The 19315-nt window shown below is 48.1% G+C and overlaps 1 long non-coding RNA gene across 1 annotated transcript in view; it reads right to left on the reverse strand.

Annotated features, from left to right (window-relative positions):
• The window catches only part of LOC148756822 (uncharacterized), a 170752-nt gene that overhangs the window by 41806 nt on the left and 109631 nt on the right, over window positions 1-19315 (reverse strand). The gene's annotated exons all lie outside the window — the stretch shown is intronic.

The following is a 19315-nucleotide window of genomic DNA, read 5'->3' on the forward strand; positions in this document are numbered from 1 at the left end:
GGGGACTTTCCTCTCCTTGTTGAACCCAGTATGACACAAACGAAGTCGTGCAGAACCTGGCGTGAAATAGGCATCTCAGTTGGGGCCATCCCTGCTCTCCTGGCACACCTACACTAGTTTCAAACATGACGTGTTCTGAGCCCTCGCCAGCTCCCTTAGAAGCATTTCACCGGTTCCCTTCACCTCGCCCCCACAAAGCATGGATCACATCCGTGACAGCACTGGAGCTGAGGTCAATCTTTCTTATTCATTCTGGTATCATCAGTTCCCCGCTGGTAGGTAGGTACTTAATAAAAATATGATGGATGAATGAATGGATTATGCAGATTGAGTTGGAAGAAACATTAAGAATTTATAAAGTCCAAACCATTGATTAGATAGATGAAGAAACTGTCAGCAAGTGAGGGCAAACAGCTCACACAAAACACACGGAGAATTCAGAGCTACGTGAGAACTGAGATGCCCACTAATGCTCAACCCAGAGTGTCCTGCAGGGGGCACTCAATCAGCACTTTGCAGACATTATTTCATTCATGCTCACTCCCTAAGCCTTATTAGCCTTATTTTAACGATAAGGAAACTGAGGATCAGGACAAATGATGGCTAAAGTGTTCTCCCAACTCTGCGAATGCTTCTGGAGTTGACTGTCCAAACCTGTCCTGACCCTCCTGGCTGGGAGACCACCTGACGAGCACCGGGAACCCTACCCGCCTAGTAGCAAGCGCGTCCTTTTCTGTCTCACTCCTTCCCGTGGTGGCCGCCTCATCATCTGAAACAGAAACGCTTCAGTACGGACAATGCCCACAGCCCGCAAGCCTACTTCTGGACTGAGAGAGAGTGGGACGGCTTTGGAGGTGGACACAACTGCATCTGTCGTGCTGGCAGAACCAGACCCTGAATACACTTTCCTGTAGCTCCCCATCTAGGCCTATTAGAGAAGGGGAAGAAACAGAGGCTTAACTCTAAATAGATAGATAGGTTTATGCTGAAATTTTCCATGAAGTTCCTTTATTTTCTTCCCTGGAAACCCAGTAACTAAGACAGAATGTATCCATTCTCGATCACAAGAAGAACATCTTACGTGTTACCTGCCATATGTGCACCATACATAATCTCCCTTGATCCTCACAACAACCTTACAAGGAAAGCGCTATAATTATCCCCACTTTAGTGATGAGCAAGAAATAAGTCACACTATGTTAAGCAACTTGGCTAAAGTCACCCACGTAGGAACTGGCAGGGGACAGAGTGAGGCCCAGGCAGTGCCTCCAGAGCTCACAGACTCAGACACTGAACAAAAGTGTCTCGTGATAAAATTAGAATATTAGAATTCATACCCCGTTTTGAGATCTCTCTACCTGTACGACTCTGTGCAAGCCTTGGTTTTCTCACCTATGAAATGGAACTAAAAAATGCCTCTTTGATAAAGTATATGATTATCCAATAAAGTTATGTACCTGGGTATGTATTATGAAATACAATTTGTACAGAGATAACACAGAAAGCTTTGGAATGAGGACCGGGTTTCATATCAAATCACCCCAATGTACTAATTTTCTGCCCATAGACAAATTATTTAAGCTCTGTGAAGCTCGGCCTTGACACTGGATATGAAACACTTTTGTCTGTTAAACAGGGACAATAACTGTCACTTGTTAAGGATGGTGGTGAGCAATGAATGGGGAAACATCCAGCACAGTGACTTGTGTGCAGTCAGCTCTCAGGAAAGCTGGTTTTTGTTCTCATTTGCCAGCTGATGGCCTGTCACTTCTTTATTATTCAGTTGGCACCTCACTATGCGAAGGTCTTAATCCAAGCTCCAAGCTGTCAGATGCAGACTGGAAGCTTGAAACCCAAATGTGGATTTCAGATTTGGAAGGGCACAAATATGAACGGAATCCACCACATATTTCGTAAGTCAGAAGCTCCTAAGGCATGCAGAAGTTAAGTCAATGAGAGCTGGAGACAATTTATCTAACCTTTGCTGCTCTCAGCAGCTCAGGGACTGTCTGGAGGGCAGAAGTGGAGAATTCTGGCTGCAGTCATCACTTGCAATGGCTAACAGAGCTGAGCTGCAACTCCACTGCTGAACAGCAGGTGTCAGTGTTGGCTACAATGCACAACACCATGAAAATGCACTACGTGCCAACTTGTTGGTTCTGGACAATAAATTAACTGTAAGTTCACAGAAGTCAAAATAGCGGTTATTTGATCACGGACTTCCCCATGCTCTTTACCATGAGTGTCAGATGTGCTCATGGAGAAAGAGAGTCCCACTCTTCTCACAACTCCTCAAAAATGTCTATTCTGGTTGTGGACTGAAAAACCTAAATTCTTATACAGTCCACGGAAAGTAAGCCCACAAAAGCTGCACCAGAGACTGGGTGGAAAGGGACAGAAAAGGAAGTTGGGGGAAGGAGAGCACTAAAGAACTTCCAAGTGGGGGGGCAGCCAGATGGCGCAGTTGGTTAGAGCGCAAGCTTTGAACAACAGGGTTGCCTGTTTGATTCCCACGTGGGCCAGTGAGCTGCACCCTCCACAATTAGAGTGAAGACAATGAGCTGCCACTGAGCTACCAGAGAGGCGGCCGGATGGCTCAACTGATTAGAGCGCCAGCTCTCAACAACAAGGTTGCAGGTTCAATTCCCACATGGGATGGAGGGCTGTGCCCCCTGCAACTAAAGATTGAAAATGGCAACTGGACTCGGAACTGAGCTGCACCCTCCACAACTACATTGAAGGACAACGATTTGAAGCTGATGGGCCCTGGAGAAACACACTGTTCCCCAATATTCCCTAATAAAATTAAAAAAAAAAAAAGAACTTCCAAGTGGACAATTTTACTACTTATTAGAATCTTAAGCCTAGATTCATGGGGATAAAAGCGTGACTATCACCTGGGAAAACTACAGACGCACGTATGAAATATGGAAAGAATTATTTCATTTCTATAAAAATACGGGCAGGTGACAGGACATTCAGTGTGGTGGTTAAGAGTGACAGCTCTGGCTGAAATGTCTGGTATTGAATGTCAAGGCCATTGTGTGCCAGAGGAGAGAACGCACATATTTGTTAATCTCTGCACATCAGTTACCTCATCTGTAAAATGTGGTTCTAAAGCACCGGCAACACAAGCGTGGGAAGGTGAAATCGTCCGTATAAGTGCTAAACAAGCGGCCTGACATGTAGTGAGTGTGCAGGACGTCAGCTACTGTGTTTGCATGTAAACACGCATCTAGTTCTGCAGGGAGAGCCAGAACGCAACACACAAATGTGTCTACAACAGCCACCAGAATTTTCTATTTTGTTTCCCATTAGCTTGCGTGTTACCAAACAACCTCCAGCAAATACTTACTATTTTATCATATAATTATTTAAGGGGGAATAAATAACTGGTCAGAAGTTATTTTGTTGAAAAATGGTACCAACAATTTAAAGAGCTGACCTTCAAAATGTGTCCCTTATTTCCCTCTAGACCACGGTGATTTCTCCGAACCTGAGGCTTCTGATGCCAGACCCACCTCTGCAGCTTCCAGAACTGGTGAACAGGTTTACCAAGGTCACGGATGCAAGACCTATATACAAAAACCTACTGTAATTTCTCTATGTCTGCAAGAACAACCCTCCAAAAATGAAGAAAATAATTCCATTCACAACAGCATAAAAAAGAATAAAGTACTTATGAGTGAATTTAACAAAATAAATTGAAGTCTTATCCACTGAAAACTATAAAACATCGCTGAGAGACATTAAAATGACTTAAGTAAGTAGTAAGATATGCCATGTTTACGGATCAGAAGATTCAATATTGTTAAGATCTCAATTCTTCCCATATTGACCTATAGACTTTGGTCCAAATATCTAACTTCCCTGTGACTGTTTCCTACTTGGAAACATATGGATGATAGGACTTTATATGATGAGACCTGCAGAGTTAACTTAGTCCCAGAAGGTAACCGGCAGGAACACAGCCCAGAGCCCGACATACAACAGGCATTTCCATAAATAACCGTTAGAGGAAAGTGCAGGAGTTGTCAAAGGCATGATTTTCTCAATTTTACTCTAGAAGCGACAAGTCCCAGAGTTTCTAGCTCAGCAAGGAGGGCCCACGTGAGACGTGCAAGGCCTGGTGAAGGGGATGAGTGCGATGCAAGACTGAGCGAGTCACACACGCGTGTGTGTGCGCGCGCGTATTAGAGGTCTAGGTACACACAGTATGCGCTTACGTCTTCACAATACATATATTCTGATTGGCTGGGGAAGTCATAGTGAGACATGTTAGGGATTATTCTAGTGTCCTGCTGTGAATCCCGGTCAGTGGTAGAACCTTTACTGGGAAGACGGAGCCCAGGAGAACTAGCTTTGGATCCCTGTCAGCACATTTAACTGTGAAGAGCCGGGGACGAAGAAACGTGTGGAGGCTCAAGGAGGGCGAGCTGACACCATCTAATCTCAGTCTCCCCGTTTCCTGATGCCTCATCTGGCACGGGGCCACTTCAGTTGCCATTCCCTGCCCGCCAGTCCCCTGGCTGCTGAGCTTTCTCGGGTGGTCACCTGCCCAGGAGGACCATCTGTGCCTTCGCAGCCCCCGTCATCCGCTTGCTAAGCCCACCCCCACTGTCTTGGGGAATTCGACTGGGAAGAAAACACCAAATTAGGCAACTGATAGAAAAATGAACAACAGCTGCAGCTTCCCGATACTTAAAAAATCATCTTCCACTTTGAGTCTGGGTCCCTGGCGTGAAGCTGGGTGTCCTTGGTCCCACGTGTGTTCTTGTCCAATGCTACGATCTGTTAGGGAGCTTCTGTTTACCAAGAGGCCATGATGGCAGGTGGGGTCTACAGAAAATAGGGGCCAATTCTCAAACACAAAGGTGCTAAACGAACAGATTTTCCCTCAGATGCTGAGCAAACATCAGCCCAGCAAACCAATGTAAAGATATAATCGTGATTAATCTCTTGATTAAAATAATTAATCTCGGTTAATTCTGCATTTAATCATTTCTTTTTATCAATGTCTAGCACGCAGCTTTGTAGAAATATTCATTTAGACTAATGGATGTTTCATTCCTCCAATTAGCCTGTTTACTCGGAGCTTCCAAATGCCTCCGGTTCCAGCCGCAGCACTCACGTCAGCATGTTCTCGGAGCCCCGGGCAGAGAAGCCTTCTCACGCCCGCCAGGTCCCTGCCACGCTTGGTGGAGCCCAGAAAGGGGTACCTGGGAAGGTAGGAAAGAGGCCCGCGGGCTTTGGGGCCTGGAGAGGGTGTGGATGACCCCAGCAACACTTGCTCAGGGACCCAGAGTTGTACTTTATGGCCACGATTTGCCTGTGCCAGTAGTAAGATCCTGCCACGTGTGTCACAGGAATTTACGATTCATTCTTTCACGCCTGACGCCTGAGTTCACACCTGCCAAGCGAGGTTCGGCTCTCCCACTTTACTGACGAGAACACACAAGTCTAGAGTGCTGTGTGGCTCCCTCAGACTCTCACAGCTTACGACAAAGGTCCCAGTGGGTCCCGGCCTCTCCCCCAGTGTTAGTATGTCATGCAAACAACCAAACCAAGGGCTGTGCTGCTCACGCAGCCGCCCAGCAGATGCCATGGGAGCTGGACGAGCACTTTCCCATTGTGTGGAAGCGTGAGTCAGTCAGTATGAGGACGTGGGAAGCTATGAAGGAAAATGGCAAAATTCCTTGGATAGTCAACTTTACTGGAAATATGTGAAAAAAACTTTCTTTCCAAATTCATATCCACATTCTGAAATTTTTGCATCAGCCACACAGCAAACAGGCTCTGCCTGCACACCAGATCCAGGATGCGGAGTCACGGCTCTTCAGTGCAGTGGCATTTTAAAGAAAATGCGATAAAAATAAACAGGGAATTTCTCCCTGTGGTGGACAATTCAGGTCATGCTCTCTTACCGCTGGGAGACGGGCTCGGTCTCTAAGCGTTTACGAGAATCTTCATTGCGTGACACTCCAAGCAAGAAGGAAGTAATGCTGGCACTGCCACACTTTCTCTCCGTGTGAGTGTGTGTACGTGTGTGCACGCACGTGTGTGTTTGTGTTGAGGTCATGTTTTTATACAACAGTACATGTCACATAGCAAACATTAAAAAACAGCATCTCACTGGTCTACAGCACCCTGTACTATTACCACATCGTGCTTTCCTCCTATTTTAATGCGGCTGATGTTTTATTAACAATCAGGCTGTGGAAACTCCCTTACGCTGTGCTCATCTCTGCAGACAAAACTAGCCAATCGTCATTTATTGCCCCAACCTCCAAATACAGGACAAATGCACCAACCCGAGGTCCACGTGGGCCCACGGAGGCCAGTGGCTTTGCTCCGTACACTCTGAGATAAACCAACTGACGAATACCTCCGGCGGACACTCGGGCTTCCAGAAAGATAAACTAGAGGGAAAACAGAGTAACACCACCAACTATCACTTGTACAGCACAAAGCACATTCCAGGCTTTACCCTGAACACTCTGAACTGAGCGGTTCAGTCCCCACACACACTGACATCCGTCTTTGTCACCACACAACAGGCGACTTGCCCACAGCGGCACAGAAGTAACCGGGCAGCACTGGGGCTAGAACCCCGTGGTCTGGCCTCAGAGTCTGGACCTTGCAGCAGCATCAACCTCTGATGAGCTCGTGAGACGGAGGCAAATGGCTCAGGAGACAGACCAGGGGTGAGTCGAGGGGGGGGGGGGCTACAAAGACGCACGGCCACGTGTCTTATTTAAGCCTCTGAATGAAAGTGGCTGGTGGAGAAATGGAGCTGCTGGTTTCCTGCCTGGAGACACCGGGCTGGGCTCACCAGGGCCGCGCCTGCTTGCCGGAGCCAGTGCCCCAGCGGAGGCACAAAGGGAGCCTCTGGGGTTCAGGCGTGGCTGTTGCTTGGGTGCATCTCCAGGTCCCCGACAGAGCACCTCCCAGGCTTACACGGCAACGACACGTTTGTCATCAGAAATGGCTCTCCAGCCACCCAGCCTTTCTGCGGAGACCAAACGTGCTGAAGAATAGCTTACCACCTGGTTTTATTGACTGTAACCCCAAATCATCTCTCTTGAAACGGGTGTTTTCCAAGGCTGAGTGCGGAGAGAAATGACATTCCACTGCACAGCAGCCAAGACAAATCGTCAAAGGGGCTGGCAGCCGGGAAGAAAACCCTTCCCGCAGTTACAGATGCGGAATTAACCTTTCCATCTGCCCCACACAGTGGAAAGACACAGGCAAGCGAGCTGTGACTGCAGGAATGAGGAGAAGCTTCTTCCCTAGGCTCGGGCATAGCGCAGACCGTGCAGAGGAGTCCCCAGCGGTGCTGGGCGGGCGTGTCAGGACATCAGACTGGCCACAGGCCTGGCTTCCGCACACCTTCCATCTCCAAGCCCTTTACAAGCTCCCGTCACTTAGTGCTGCGGAGTTGCCACCAGCCGGAGACGACGTCAGGGCCACCAGTGCCACCCTCCAGCATCTAAAATCCCACGCCCTCTCAAAGCACGGTCCTTTCTACCGCGTCACTTGCTTGGTGTCCTCGCAGAACTTGCTGGCATGTACACCCCCTCCTGCTGTGTCTTCTTGTTGCCGCCTGAGACCCCATCAGACAGCAGCCCCGCAGAAGCCCTGACCCTCTTGTTCCCCCAACTCCTAACACCCAGCAGAGTAACACATGCATGTGGATGAATAACTCTGTGAACTCCTTAAAAATACTAAGTAGCTCTCCTTCCGCTGCTGCGGCCAAGGCCATATCTCTGGGTTAGTTCCCAGGAGAAGTGGGAACCATTTACGGAAAGAGCGTAGGGACGGAGAGCAATCACAAGAACTAGAATTAAAAGAACAGATTCCGAGTCGTATCTTTGCTCCCAAGTACTGAGTATTTTAGAGAAATGCCATCTCTCAGAACATGAGTTTCACGTTTTAAATAAGGAAATTAAAGGAGCTTCTGAGCAAAGTAGCTTGCTCAAGTAGGGGCACACATGTCCCTGCCCCCCCCATGAAATTAATAAAAGTAGCAAAAGCCACAAAGAATTGCTAGCCTACAATGAAAAGAGTGCAAGTTAGTGTTAAAACCTTAAAACAGGATGATGAAAAGAAACAGAGTATCTGTCAGAGGGCCAAGGAGCTTCTAAGGCAGCACAGCGGCCTCCCCAGGAGAGCTGGGCACCGGGCAGGGGCGTGAGGGAACCGCGCTCGTCAATACGCCTCGTTTAGGGGACGTGCCTGAGGAGCTGCCCATTAGGTAGAGAACAGCTTTCAATCTTGGCTACTCACCAGGAAACTCTTTTGCTGAGACAGGTGGAACCATTAAGCTCTGCCCTTTTTTTCAGCCCTCTAGACCTAATTAAGCATAATATCCAAAGTGTGAATTAATTTTCTCAAGTCATTGAAATACAGCTGCAACTAAGGGGAAAAGAACCTAGATCTCGGGCATTTAACAAGAAAGAGACCGGGAGGGGCTGGGGAGAGATAGAGATAGAGAGACAGAGAGAGAGAGAGAGAGAGAGAGAACGCCAGTCTTGGTGATCTAACAATGTCTACAGCTAAGCTTTCTCCCTGCCCCACCTCACACCCATATTCTTCATGTGTGTGAGTGTGACTGTGTGTGTGTGTGACTGTGCGTGTGTGACTGTGTGAGTGTGAGTGCGTGTGTGTGTGTGAGTGTGTGTGTGAGTGCGTGTGTGTGTGTGTGAGTGTGAGTGCGTACCCGTGCATGCAAGCAAGGTCCTGACTCCAGCTCTTGCTCCTCAGAAAGATAAGCCGTTTTCAGATAAGGATCAAAACAGGCAAAGCAAATTCACCCATGTTTTATATACTTCAAATAAAAGGTGTGGAAAGAGCAGCCATGGTTAGTATGAACAAGAGGTGTACAAAAGCACTGCAACACGGAAAACCTACTAATGCAATTAAAAGGCAAGAAATAGAGAAACATGCACTATAGCTCACAGAAGACAGGTGAAGAACCCTGTGGGAGAGAAAACAGCTCCCAGAATTGCATGAGAGGTACTTTAAGCAATAGAATAAACACTAATTAGAACAAGATTTCAATAATATGAAAGGTCAAAGTTGAGGTACTAAAACTACAAAATGGGACAAAGGAGGGCATTGCAGAGTTCAAGAAACAAACTGAGAACCCAAACATCATTATAAAATTAAAGAATTAAATAGAAACCACAAGAATAAAATACTCCGCTACAGGGAAAATAACTGTACAGAAAAACAGTTTTGGGCAACCTCATGAATGAAGAGGTAAATAGACCAGAGATTCACAACTTAAGAAGAAGGTCTCAGTATATTCCTATTTCTCCACCACGTGGAAAGAGCCTATTTCCGTGTAAGGCCCCCCGAGAACGCACGGGGCCAAGAGGACGAAGTCAGGGTCCAGGCAGCACCTCCTCATCAGCTGGTCCCACTGAGCCTGAAGCTAGAAATGCCCCCTTTGGAGTTTCTAGTTGCCTGAGGAATAAACCCTCCAGTTCTCTGCAACAAGCAGTTTTCCTTTTATTTTTCACTTGCACCTAAAGCCAGCGTTCTTAATAAAATGCGTCAAGCTGAATGATCTGAGGTATGCGGTGACTTTCCGGGTCCTGTTTCCTCACTTGCAAATGAAGACGAGCCCGTAGGGTTCCGTGGGGTTGCCGGTCCCGGGGGGGGGGGGGGGGGGGGGGCGCTGGTACGCGGGGCGCAGGGGTGACGCCCTCAGAAGCCACGGTGAACGAGCGCCGCGGGACTTCCTCCTCGCCACCCTCCCTACACTGGAGAATAGCCTGCTGAGTCGCACTGTTTATCGACTCTCTTACATGGCACTTGCTTGTGACGGGTTTTGCTAGGCATTTTTAATACATTAGTTCACCTCACCTTTACAACACCTACGCAGTACCTATGTTGTTACTCCCACGCATTCTCATTTTATAGGGGCACGAGGAGCTTAAGTCACCTGCCCAAAGTCACACAGCCAGTCAGTGACGGAGGGGGGATGGCTGCAGAAGCCACACTCTTTGACACATGCTGTCACAAAGACAGCTGGAAGAGCCTGTTGCAGTAGGAAAGATTTCTGAGCCAAGAAATAGGAATGAAGCACGGATTCCACGTAACATAATTCAGAAACTTCCAAGGGAGGTGCTACTGTCTGCAAAGCAGGTCTGTGACTGGGCATCTCCTCCACGCTCTCAGAGGGGATCGCGCGAAGACACCCTGTGGGGCCTGGTGTCAGCACCACGGACAGGGCTGCAGGTGCCACGGGGCTCGCCCCCATGGCTCCACGCCCCCCACACCTCCAGCATCAGAAGTGTCCTTTGACAAAGATCATTAAAACGCACATCGAACAAATATGCGTATTAAGAAAAATGTCTGAAGTTCAGGAAATGTGAGTCTTTTCTTTTGTGACATATAGTCAATCATCTGAACAATATAACAAGGTCCCATTGTGCATCTCAAATGAAGAAGGAACAGTGAAAAGCCAAGGAAGGGCTGTTAGTGGTTTGAATAAAGGCAGCTGTCGTACCGAGCTGCGGGGGTGTTGAAGGTGCTGATACAAACCTGACAGCAAAAAGAGGGGGGTGGATGGCAGAGGGCGGGCACCACCGAGCTACCTGAGCAGGGAAACAAGAGCGAGGGGGGGACGGGCTCCAAGGAACACGCAGAGGAAGAGGAACATCTGTTATTCATTAGCGCTGACTCTACCCGGGCAACGTCAGGGGTCTTAAACATGTTTTCCCAAACCTTAAAACAGTCATGATGACACATAATTTACCCTGACGTTACAGATGTGGGACTAGGAAGAAAGAAAGGGCCTCATGTGGACAGAAGGGATGTGGAAAGCAAGATGGCGGGAGAGAGAAGTGGGAGAGAAAAGAGAAGCACAGGAGCGACGTACATACCAGCCAGGAGGCTGAACACAGAGGAGGGAGCATTCTTACACAGGCACGAGCAAAACAGAGAAACAGAGACAAACGAACACAAATCTAAACCTCAGTGACCTGATGATAGGACAAGTTGAGCTTTTTCCAGAAAAGTTTCCATGGGAAGAGACTGTCCCAATTCTTGTTTGCAGAGAGGACACAGAAGGAAGAAGAGACGGCGTGCTAGTTAAGAAGGGGACAGAGGTTTGCAATGTTCCCAGGAAAAAGGTACCAGTGGATCTGCAGCTGGCTGCTGGGGGCCTGGGGGCCTGTCTTCTGCCCGCAGTGACCTGCTCACCTCCTGTCTCGACAGAGAAGACCAGGCAGTGCCGAGGACCAGCTCCCCCACCCACGCCTCACCACAAACAACCTCAGGAGGCAGACATTGCATCAACAGCAGCACGAAGCCAGTAAGCCGCTGAGAGGGATTCAGCTCTGTGTGCCTCACTAGAAACCGGAAGCTGTAAACTGCCTTATTTAGTGTTGGCAGAGCGGAAAGAAAAGTACCCTTGTTTACTCACCCTATGAGAACACTGGGGTAAAAGCGCTCAGCGGTCCTCTGCTTTGGTTCTGCTCGGCCAGTCTGGATGCCAGTTCACGGGCTGGTCAGAAGGCAGGCCTTGCTGAAACGTTTATGCCAGAGTTTACAAAGCTACCGCTCGCTGCTTACAACCACCCGGCAGATATGTTTTGTTTAGACCATAGAGTATTTACTTTAAAACTGAACTGTTTATAAACGTTAAAGTATTGGGAGGTTTCACATAAAAACCCAGAGAAGCCCCCCTTTATATGGTGGACCCTGGGGGCTACAGGAGACCGTGGTGGGCAGGACGTGTCTCGTTTATAATCGGACCAGCAAACATCCAGAGGCTGGTGTCTGCTGGCTCTCAGCCAAGCAGTGCTTTCTTGTGGATCAAATGCCCCCATTCACCTGTCATCCGTCCACCATCCCTGTCACTGGGGTTGTGGCCATTCCCATGAAAACCACAGGAGGTGAGTGCGGTAGAAGCGGATTCTCAAAATAAAATAGGACATTGTCACAAGAAGAGGAGGAAATGGATGTTGTAAAAACCACAGTTCTCCTACAATTCTTACTAAGCAAGCTCTGTGACTAAATTTTTTAAATCAATCAATAAAAAGAGAACACCAAGCAGGCCCATCACAGGTCCACTCGTGGAGATCTTGACAGGTGTCTGTTAACCTCTCACAGCAGACACGATGCAGGCAGCTCAGGCCCACCCGGCATCTTCAAGGGCCCAGCAAAAGGCGTCCGTGTGGCTGAGGGCGTGCGGCGCCCGTCAGGAGGCGTCTCTCGGTGAGGCCTGTTCGACAACAGAGGCTGCTCACTCTGAGGGTGAAGCCGCCCAAGGTCAGGTGGGAGCAGGTCTGCAAAATGCTCCCCCCACCCAGCCTGCCCAGCATAGAAGAAGCGGCTCAGGAAGAGAACGTCAAAGGTACCTGATTCTGGCAGGATCTTACTACGTATTTTCCAGGCACTGCGATACACCATTTATATTTACTATCTCATCCAACCCTTACAACCCTGTAAGCTAGACATGTTTACCACTGATCAAAGATGTGGAAACTGAGTCTAGAAGTTTCTATGTACTCTGGCCAAGGTCATATATCTGGGTAATTATTGGGTCTAAATATGAACACAGATACTGATCTCCCACTTCCAACACGGCGAACTTAACTCCCCCTCTTCTGAAACGTTCCCATTACGGCATTTATCACACGGCTGTGTTTGCTCATTTACGCACACCCAACAAACAACACGTCGGACTGCAAGCTGCCTGTGAAGTGCAAATCGTTTCCATCTAGATCACCACTTTATCACCTAGCAAGGTGTTTGGCTCAAAGATAACTTGAATGAATATATGGATGAATGATTTAACTCATGCTTATAAAATCCATGACATTTATTTTATTCTACAATCATTTTGTGCATTTGCTTAAAATGCCTCTTGGCTCCCTCAACCACTGGAACACACTGTTCATACCCCTTCCTCACATAATCATATGTGAACCTATACACAAAAGAATGCTTTATGGAAATTATTTTACAAAATTAGGCAATACTCCAATCCGTTATTACACCTTGTTTTCCCCACTTCACAATACATGGTAAAATACTTCTAGAATAACACGTATAAATCGAATTCAGTCTTTTTTTTTTTTCAACTGCATATTTCATGGAACAAATATCCTGAGATTTGTTCCACGCCTCCTTTATTGGTCAACACTCAGGATTTTTCCTGGCTTTTACTTCTTGTCATTTTAAACATACTTCAATAACATCTCCGTACACATTTTTATTTACTCATACATTTGTATTTATGGGATAGAATTCCTGAAGTGGGATTTCTGCACTGGAGACTACAGGGGATGCGCTTTTTCAGTGGTGATGTTGCCAGACAGCTCCCCAAAGAGGCTGCAGCATTTCTTATTTGTACTGGAAACAAATGAGGGCCTCCCGCCCCGTCCCATCTTTGCCACACTTGTGTGTTAATGCTTTCATTCCTTCTTCATCCACTGAAGGAAAGGTGATGTTTTAATTTGCTTTTCTCTAACAAGTCAAGGAGCTTGTCCAGTGTTTAATGGCCACTGATTTCTGCTCCTGTGAATTGCCAACTGGGGCAGAGTCTCCCACTGATCATCAAACCCCCTTTCCTCTTCTTGAGCATGTGACTAGACTACATTTCCCAGCCTCCTTTGCAGTTCGGCATGATCATGTGACTAAGTTCTGGCCAGCAGAATGTGAGCAGGAGTGATGTCTTTCTTCGCTCCCAGGTCTATCCCTCCAAATCCTCCCACGCGTGACCCTTCCTTTCTTCCCCCAGTATCACCCTAAGACAGAGGAGCTGAGGCCCTAGCAGAGGGCAGAGCTGCAAGATGGAAGGAGCCTGGGCCTGTAAACAACCACATGAGTGACCCCCACTGCACAGAAAGACCCTGCTGGCCTTCAGGCACTGCTGCAGACACCCCTGTCACGTTACACTATGGAGCTGGGGGGGTCACAGAGCTCCAGCCCTGTCTTGACTGTAGAGACGCTCCACTGGTGTCATTTGTCCACAGTGGTTGTTTTTGTTTTTATTTCTGAGATGCTTGATTCTCTTAACTTTTTTTTCCTGAATAACCAACATATAGGTGTTAACCTTTCATTTGCAATGTCCCAAATTTATATCCTCCCCCATCTATTCTTTGTCCTTTGATTTTATAATATCTTTTTCCTCTGCTTATTTTTTTCAGTAGTGGTTTCTGAATGTTCTGAAAATTTGAAGTTTTCCTTTAACCTGAGGTCTTGCAAATATTTTCCTTAAGTGTGTATTCATATTTTACTATGAATTGTTTTTATTTTACATTTGTTTGTCCAGCTGGAGATTATTTCTATATATTCTGTACAGTAGGGATTCAGCACTGAATCTTCCCAGACAGATAACGTGTTATACCAGAACCTCTTCTCAAATAAACCTGTTTCTTGTCACAATTAAAATACCATCTATACCAGATATTAAATTTATGTCTATACCAGGATCTATTCTGTATTTTCTATTGCATGCTACATAATACCTATTACTATGGCAATACTGTTTTGATTACAGCATCTTTAGTGTCTTACACAGGTGGTAGGAAATTCCTTCTTTTTCAATAAAATCCAAATTTGTTATTTAATGAACTTATTTTGTCCCATTCCTATTTAAAAAAGGCAAAAGAGAAAATAATTAAATAAAACATGGGAATTATGATGATAGAAATTTTGGTAAATAGTTTTATTAATTTGGAAAGGGTGGATATTTTGATACAATGTCTTCCATTCAGGAGCATGCTATGTCTCTCCATTAATTCAGATCATGTTTTATGCTCGTCAGTAAAATTTTATAGTTTGATTCCGAGAAGTACCATGCTTGCTAAATTTATTCATAGATATTTTATAGTTTTTATGACTATTGTGAATGGGCCGCCGCTCCTCCCACTTTCGTTTCTACCTGGATGCTTCTGTATCGAGTGGTCTTTGATCTGCTCTGGTTCCCCGCCCACTAGGGAGCCTGCCTCGCAATCACTGGCCCAGAGAATGTGAAGAACACACGCTTCCAATGGTTTTGGTTCTTTTCCTGACAAAGCGCAGAGCTTCACAATCTCTGCATTCTCACTGGGATGCTCTGGAAAGCAGATTTAAAAACTGCTGTCCTACAAATGCCCAGGGAATGGATGAATGACGAGGGTGTGGGCAGAGGCTGAGCTAAACCACGTTATGGGTGGCGGCTGAGCTGTGCCCCCAGAAAGGGCACGGTAGTTGTGTGGGGCAGGTTGCCCTGTGGGTAGGAGTCAACATCTCCACGTACGGAATCCTACACGACGAGCTCAGCGGGAGCTGAGCCTTCATGATGAAGACACGAAAACGGGGCCAAGAACGTCATGCGCGGGCCCGGAAGGGGCTGAGTCTACGCCAAGTAATAAGAACAACTCAAATGCTCGAAGGGTAATTAAGTGAGCAGAACAGGAACTGGAGACCGACAGGAGCGCAAAGAGGGTCAGAGCGCGGCTGCGAAGGGGCAGGTTCAACTGTACTTCTTTTATACTCATCATTAGCATTTGGAAAGTTCTTACAAAATGAAACACATAGGGAAAATTTTGCTAAAAGATACACAATATGTGAACAGTGAAAAAGATTTTTTAAATTGCCAAGATGAATTAAAGACCTAAAAAATGTAGATATATTGTGTTTGTGGATTAAGAAAACTCAGTATTTTTAAGATGTCTATGGTCCTCAAACTCCACTGAAAATCCCAGGAAGCTCTTCTTGTTGTAATTGATAAGCTGGATCTCAAATTTATTTGGAAATGCAAAGGATCTCGAATACTCAAAGCAACTTTGACGAACAGAGTAGAAGAGCTTTTACTCTCTGAAATCCAGGCTTAGTACGAAGCTGGAGGAGTGAAGACAGTAAAAATAGCATCACAGAATAACAAGTCCAGAAATAAGTCGACCCACACAGACATGGCCAACTGAGTTTCCACAAACGTGCTGCGCCAATTCACCTGGGGAAGGATTAATCCTTCCAAAAGTAATTGATTAGCCATATGCCAATACCAAAACAGAACCTCAACACTTACATACAAAATGTAACTCAAATGGATTAATGGAGCTAAACGTAAGAGCTAAAATATAAAACTTATAAGAGAGAATCTCAGAGACCGTAAGATTATCCAATATTTCTTAAAGCACACAAAAAAGGGGAGATTATGTGACAAAAAAACTTACATCTAGAATATACAAAGAACTCATAACTTGAAATTAAGAACACGGTCTGATTTGCAAGGGACATAAGGGAACTTTCCAGGTTGTGGGAATGTCTGTGTGTTCGAGTGGTGGTTACAGGAGTGACGTCATGCTGCACACGTGAGATCTGTGCACGGTACTGCATGTAAATCATATCAGATATCAATCAAAAAACAAGCAACAAGTGAATAGCAGTGAAGCGATTATTATCAGTAGAGAAGCTAACAGGTATGTAGTTCTCACCCGATTATCTCAATGAATCCTTAGCTGCAAAGTACGTATGCACCCCCTTTCCTAGTTGGGGAAACTGAGACTCCGAGGACATGGGACACGGCTAAGGTCACACACTAGTAAGTGGCAGAGCTGGAATCCAAAGCGTGAGCTTCATCACCCCGTGCCCCTGCCCACATCTGCCTTGGCGGACCTCTGCCTCAGGTTAGGCCGGGCACAGACCATCGCTCTCAGCACGGCAAGCCTCGCCGAAGGCATCTCTGAGACCCCCGCTGTCGCGCGGACTGGCAGCCTTTCTCCTGGAGGCGGAGGCAGTGGACCACGGCCCTTCCATCACGGGCCGGCTGGGACCGGACCCCAAGCTCTCGCCGTTTGGCCCTGCGCCTGCTCCTGGAGGCTCAGAGAGCCAGCATTTGACGGGATTAACGTCTGACTCGACACCCTCTTGGGGCACCGCTCAGAAACTCGACTGCGCCGAGCAGCAGAGGAGCTCATACGGGTTTGAGGGGATGGAAGCAACACAAGCAACCTCTGTTCTCTGCAGCCCAGACACACGGCAGCGCTCTGCGGCCTCTCACAGCTGCTGACCCCGGGCGGCGAGGCGGCGCTCCCTGGAACAACCCCACCCGTGTCCGTGTCCAGCACATCGAGGAGAAAGTGCGTGCACAGACCAGTCAAAACCCGTTCTGTGGACCATCCTTCTAACTCCTGTCTTTTCTCAGGGAAGGCCGGGGGAAGCTGGGAGACAGCAGTTGTCCAGCCTGGGGGCATAAAAGGCAGGGAGGACGGGGTGACTTTCTTCTCTGAGGACACAGCGCAAGCTGCAGGGCAAGTGAAAAGCCCTGGAGACCCAAAGGGAGCGAGAGGTAACTCAGAAATTTCAATTGAGACCAAGTGGGGGGTGGCCTTCTCTAGGCCGGAAGAGGCGCCTGTACAAATTTACTTTCCAGAGTCCGAGGGCATATGACAACAGAAAACACCACCGCCACCAACACACACAGTTCAGCGCAGGCAGAACGATACCCAGGCTGTGACAGCTCCTGCTACGAGGACCGCCCCAAACTCCCTGGTCTCCGCCCTTCTCAAACTTCTCCTCCTGTCTTCCCGTCGACTAAGTGCTCTCGAGAAATCTGGGGTGCGGGGGGGGGGGGGGGGGGGAGGGTAACAGGGTACCGGGGACAGGTGCTAGTTTACAGTGGTGACTAGGGCGCCCTCCAGAGCCCTGATGATGGATGCCTCGTGCAGCAGCAGCAGAGAAGGCCCAGGGTTGGAAGGAGTGCAGCAGGTGTGAGAGCAGCAGGAAGGTTAGTGAGGCTGGGACGAGAGGGGACGCCCGTGTCAGGGGACCTCGAATGGCGCTGGGGCAGCCGTGGGCGCGACCGTGGGCTCTGGAGTCAGCCTGCGCCTTTCACAGTCACTGCCTCCAGCTGTGTGCCGTGGGTCAAGCTACTTGATTTTTCTCTTCATCAGTGTCCCCATCTGTTAAATGGGGCTAATACCAGAACCTAGCCTGCAAGGTTGCTGTGACGTGTTAACACATGCCAAGCACTCAGAAAAGTGCCTGGTACTTAAGTGCTTGAAAAATGTGAGTTATTGTTGAAAATCATGATGATTTTTATTCTCCAGGAAATGGAAAGTCCTCGGAGGATGTTAAGCAAAGGTGGGACATGGGCTGATTCAAATGATTGCCCCGGGTACTGTATTGAGAAGAGACAGACGAGAATAAATTGGGCAAGTGGAGAAGCAGAGGTCCAGGCAAGTGACCGAGCTGGTCACTTGTCTGGTGACAGGGGTGGGTTGTTCCCACCCTGCTTCCGTTAGTCAGAGCCACTTCCTGCTGCTTCCAAACAGACCCTCACGGTGAGAGAACGAAGGGAAGCAGCGGTGTGGTCAGATCGCACAGGCCTCCACGTGGTGCCAAGAAGGCCGACCTCTGGGGGAAGGCAGTGCAGAGTCTTTGGAGGGAAGAAGGATAAAATCAGATTAGCTTTTTCCAAAGACCCCCTGGTGCAATGCAGGCGATCCACAGGAGGGGAGAGACACGGAGCTGGGCCCGGGGGCAGGAGGCTGAGGGAGGAGGTCCCGGTGCAGACACGGACGCCCTGGGAGTCACGACCGAGCCTATTCTTGCGCCTCTCAGGGCTGCACTGGGACCTCTAACAGGGGCTGCAGTCCCAGGGTTAGGTGGGCTGAGTCTGCTAGCACGTGGAGAAATACCATCACAGATTGATTGGCTTGAAGCCGCGCTGGGAGAAATCGATAAAGCAAAACCGGCAGGATTTAATCAAAGCTACTGGAAATAATCTCAGATTCCAGCCTCCAGGCCAGAGGTTATAACAAGGCAACACGAGAGCCAAAAACGACACAGACCTGCTCTGCTGACCCTGTCACTATTTAAAGATGTGAATTCGTTGCTATGGAGATTTCGTATTAAAATTTGAATTTTCTATACAAACAATCTGGCTGCCCAGGCAGGCCCGTCCATCCCCAGTGGCAGGAGGTGGGGAAGGTGGTGCCTGGTGCCCAGTGTGCCACAGCCCCCACCTGGCCCATCTACGAATTGACCCAACTGCCCACCCTGGGGAGGGTGTTGGGATTGGGACTGGGTTCTGTGCTCAGAGAACGACGGAACCTGCCGGCGCTCAGTGCCCCGTGAATAGAAGGGCCCAGGCTGAGTTACCTGTTCACCCATCAGACATGCTCAGCCCCTATCGACACCCAGCGGCGTCCTGGCAATTGTCCCCACACCTGCTTCGCTGGCAGCCCCGCCTTCTCCCTTACTCCACGCTCCGCTGTGCACGGCTCCAGGCTCTTGGAATAATTGGGTCTGAGCAAGCATTCCCTCCATAAATATTAATTCAGAGATGCCTGGAATACTCTGCTTCCTT

This window comes from Rhinolophus sinicus, chromosome 10, assembly GCF_057876585.1.
Source record: "Rhinolophus sinicus isolate RSI-liver-muscle chromosome 10, RSI-T2T, whole genome shotgun sequence".
Classification (NCBI taxonomy): domain Eukaryota; kingdom Metazoa; phylum Chordata; class Mammalia; order Chiroptera; family Rhinolophidae; genus Rhinolophus; species Rhinolophus sinicus.